Raw genomic sequence first — 5040 nt, forward strand, 5'->3', positions numbered from 1 at the left:
TCTTATACCCTCTGTACTGTGTACTGTGCATTGCTTACAATCAGTCTGATGCTTTTGAGATGTTTTAAACCACAAAAGGAAAAAGTTACTCTAAGGTCATTTCTTTCTCGTCAGGTGTAGCATTTTGTCCCTGTGCCTGTGCAGCATAAGCCAGTAGATTTTGGAAATATTTTGAGGCCTTTTGCCCAAAGAAAAAATTGCAAACATTCATGTAATACTGCCAACACTCAGTGCAACGTACCATGGTAAGAAAGTACAGCGTCTTCAGGCCCACTCAGTGGAGGAGGAGACTGAAGCTGCATTTGGCATGATGCTAAGTCAAAGACATACCTCCAAGGCCTAGGAAGCAACTCAGGCTTCTTGACTTTTCCTACTTAATGATATCATAAGAAACACCAGAATGGCCAGAACACACAGACTCACAAAACCAACCTATAAACTGGGATCCCTCCAATTATTAAAATTATCTTTGGCTGGGCTCAGTGGCTCAGGCTTGTAATCCTAACACTTGGGGAGGCCAAGGCGGTTGGATTGCATGAGCTCAGGAGTTCAAGATCAGCCAGAGCAACAAGGGGACCCATCTCTACTAAAAATAGAAAAAGTTGCCAGGCATTGCGGCAGGTGCCTGTAGTCGCAGCTACTCAGGAGGCTAAGGCAAGAAGATTGTTGGAACCCAGGAGTTTGAGGTTGCTGTGAGCTATGATACCACTGCATTCTACCCAGGGCAACAAAGTTGAGACTCTGTCTCAAAATAAAAAAAAAAAAAAAATAGGGTGGCACCTGTGGCTCAGAGGAGTAGGGCGCCAGCCCCATATAAGGGAGGTAGCAGGTTCAAACCTGGCCCCGGCCAAAAACTGCAAATAAATATATATATATATATATATATATATGTGTGTGTCATCTTTTTCTTCTCTAAGACATCAGGTCATTTAAGTCATTGGTCATTTAAGGGTTTATTTAGAGAATATTTCAGTTAGAAGCTTGAGAAATGGAGACCTGACCTCAGAGGGCCCTTACAAAAGGGCAAAGTGGCAAAGTAATTAGAAATGAAGTAAAAACAGGTTGAAGTGATGAGGCCAACAGGAAAATCCAATTTTGGCTGCAAAAGTTTTCACTTATAGCTGTTTTTCTCATGAATACAGCTAGATACAGTTATTATCAGCAAATCAGTGACTTAGAATCTGAAATGAGGAAAAATGTACATCCTGGGTGTCTTGAACTCCTAGTATTTGGCAGGGGTACGCAGCAAGAACAAAGTGTCAATTTCAGCCTGACCCTGAAATTAAAACCCTCTAACAGTCACAGAGTTCTGCAGCTAATCAGTTACCTGTCCACACTTCACTCAGCACAAGCATTAAAGTTGCCAAAGGGGGCCCAAATTTGCAACAATCCAGAATGCATTCCTTCTGGGGTATAGATGTCCTCCGAATTCTGCTTTTGCTCTCTTCTTTCCAAGACTGATTTAGAAATGAAGGGAAGTAGGCTGAGAAAACCCTCACCTTTAATATTAATAAGACTTGTGCAGTCCCCGGATGATCAGAGCCCAGACTACATAGGACTTGAAAGAAAGATTGAGACTTTGATATGGAATATGAAAAAGTAACAGGCAGGAGGGGCAAGGAGACCAAACTGGGAAGCCTAGGACCCAGCTTCTACAGCTCCATCAGACTCACCCGGTAGTGATTGCTCCTGTTTTTTAAGCAAGGATGGTCTTCACTTACCTCTCTACCTTTTTATCTGTGAGATGAACAAAATGGAGTATCTAATGGTTTGTTTGCCAAGACAATAAAGAAGAAATCGATAAGAATGAGGAAACTAAAAATTGGGCCGACTCTTTACATTCTTTTCAAAGAGATTTCACATGTGCATCTCATTCTTATCCCAGGGGAGACAGCAGACCCTGATTACTGGCCACATTTTATAGTAACTGAGGCACAGAGTGGTGACCTGACTAGGGCAGCATGGTCTGTAGAAGCAGCATCAATCTTTTTAGCATATTGAAATGCAGTCCAGTGATATGAGTGTGTGAAGACCTCCTTGTGTATTTAGAAGGTTCAAGCCCCTGGTGGGGGACACAGAACTCAAGCCTTCTCCATATCAGCCTGGAGCTCTCTCTAGGGACCCACCCTGCTTCTATGCAGCTTAGTTTTACAGGACGTCTTTTTATTAAGCAAATCTTAGAGTCCCACTGGCCAAGGGAAGTAGGGGAGGCAAAGGGTTCTGCTGGACCAGTTTATAACCCATCTGTAAATATAGTAAATGCACAACCCTGGGTCTCTGGGATAGGAGAAAGGTAGCATCAGGACGTTGTTAGCTAGGACCTCAAACCTCAGTGGGTGCTCATGGCTTAAGGCAGCGGTTCTCAGCCTGTGGGTCGCAACCCACAGGAACTGTATTAAAGGTTCTCGGCATTAGGAAGGTTGAGAACCACTGGTAAGGCATGAGTGGCCAGCAAGAGCCCTAGAGCATGACCCCTGTGCTCAGGTATAAATGCTGTTCTTGGGCAGGGAATGCCAGGAAACCTAGGCTCTAGAACAGTTCTCAACATTCCTAATGCCACGACCCTTTAATATGGTTCCTCTTGTTGTGGTGACCCCCCCAATCATAAAATTATTTTTGTTGCTACTTCATAACTGTAATTTTGCTACTGTTATGAATTATAATGTAAATATCTGATATGCAGGATGCATTTAGGCAACTCCTGTGAAAGGGTCATTCGACCCCCAAAGGGAGTCGCAATCCACAGGTCGAGAACCGCTGCTCTAGAATATAGGATCAACTACTGCTACCAAAGGGCTGATTGACTGTAAGAAAAGAAAGAAAAGTGGTTAATGATGGTGGCCTCATTCAAACTTCTATGGCCTGGTCTGCACTTTGGGCTTTCACTGAGCTATCTGGCATGATGGCCTCAGGCAATGCATGACTTCTCCGGATTTTCTCAATCTACAGAAGGAGGAGGACAATGTCGATGGTTCTTTCCATCCCTAGACACGATATGATTTCAGTCATGGGCCCACGTCCACTACACTACTCAAATTCTCTTTTTTTTTTTTTTAAGACAGAGTCTCACTCTGTGCCCTGGTTAGAGTGCCATATCATCATAGCTCACAGCAACCTCAAACTCTTGGGCTTAAGCAATCTTCTTGCCTCGCCTCCCCAGTAGCTGGAACTACAGGTGCCCACCACAATGCCTGGCTAGTTTTCTATTTTTAGTAGAGAGGAGGTTTGCTCTTGCTCTTGCTTAGGTTGAGCTCGAACTCCTGAGCTCAAGCGATCTTCTTCCCAGAATGCTGGGAAGAAGAAACAAGAAGGTCATGGCAAGGGGGAGAGAGGCAGACACCTCTGGAAGCAGCCACCTCCCAGCCTGCTTTGTGAAAGCTCCCCAAACCTTGCACAGATCTAGGGAAGGAAATTGCATTCCAGAAATGTGTGCAGGCCGGACAGACCCACAGGCATGTGGATGCCACTCCATAGGAGGCTATATTCTGAAAAGAGCACACATTTAACCAGGGAAGATGATTTCCTCCTCAATCTGCTCCCCCTGTTCCCAGTCCCAACTGGAACCCAAATCCAGGATTGTGAATAATGCATGAAGCCAGCTCTCAGGTGCACAGATGGCCTTTTCCCCTATGCAGGCCATAGTTCTGCTATGGAGGGGCTGGGGGTCCTGTGCAGGCTCTGCACACCTCAATAACCACTTAGGAGAAAGTGGGGTTCCTTTCCCAGGAGCGATATGAAGTGCAAGGTGATGACTTAGGAGCAGATGGGGAAGTGCCAGCCATCCTGGGGAAGATACCAACAGCTGGAGTGATTTGTTAGCCTTTTCTCATGAGTTAATTTACTTCCAACAGATTCCATTAGTGACCTGACAGCCCCAGGGCCTGGAGGAGGGCCCTGGAAGAGCTGCTGAATCAGCAGGCTGAAGGGGCGACCAGAAAGGCCCGGAGTCTTGCACCCAGCCCTTTGCCCAGGGTTTCTATTTGAAGAGCTTAGAATAACTATTTGCTAAGCTCTTGTTAAGGCAGCGCCTCTACACCATATATAGAGAAAAGACACATGAACCTTGACCACCAAATGTAAACGGCCAATCAGAAGCTGACGCAATACAGGAAAAAGATTCCCACACAAAATCCTTTCATCCCAATGGCAGGAAGAAGGCAAAAGTTATAAACTTGGGTCCATCTGCAACTAGGGACCTGAGTGGGATTAGGGTGGGGAGACTTCGAACTTTGAGTTCCAATTGGCAATCCCCAAAGAAGAAAATAATGACACTATTACCATGGCTCCTACTATTATTACAAATAATAATAACAACCACAGTGAATACTTACTTGGCACCTGGTACATGCCTAGGAACTGTATGCAATGAGCTTCTTATCCATGATCTCATTTACTCCTCGCAACAAACCGCATGGGTAAGAAGTCACACAGCTAGTAAGCCACAGAAAAGATTCAGAACAAAATCAACCCTAGGGGCATCTGACTGCAAGCTTGTGCACTTAACCACTCTGCCACACAGCTAAATCCCCCAGGCTGCAGGAAGAGCACTGAAATAGGACTCAGGAGAGCTGGCTGCAGCTTCACATGTACCCTGACAGGCTGTGGGATCTTGACAAGTGATTTTAACTTGTGGGCCATCCTATATCATAAAATGATTGAATGATTTCCTAAGGGCCCCTTCAATTCAAACCACAGTTATTGACAGACCCCCCTGAGTAGCAGGCCTGTGATGGGGGCAGTGTACGAACTCAACTAAGGCATGGTCCTTCCCTCCAGGAGTTTACAGTCTAGTCCTGCCTTATGCAGAAGCTAGAGCCTTAGGCATCCTTTCAGCTCTAAAATGCCACTCAGACATTCCTTTTGAACATAAAAAGAATTTCTGACAGCATTTATACTCACCTTCTATTTGTTCTATATGAACACATGTACAGAGGTCTGAAATGATAAGCATCGGATGGATTTGAGGTGATATCTTTGCTCTCTACTTTTTACTTTTATGTGTTACTTGAATTTTTAGTACAAATATACGTTATTTTTATA

Source organism: Otolemur garnettii, unplaced genomic scaffold (genome assembly GCF_000181295.1).
Source record: "Otolemur garnettii isolate 467f Iridium unplaced genomic scaffold, OtoGar3 scaffold00196, whole genome shotgun sequence".
Taxonomy (NCBI): Eukaryota; Metazoa; Chordata; class Mammalia; order Primates; family Galagidae; genus Otolemur; species Otolemur garnettii.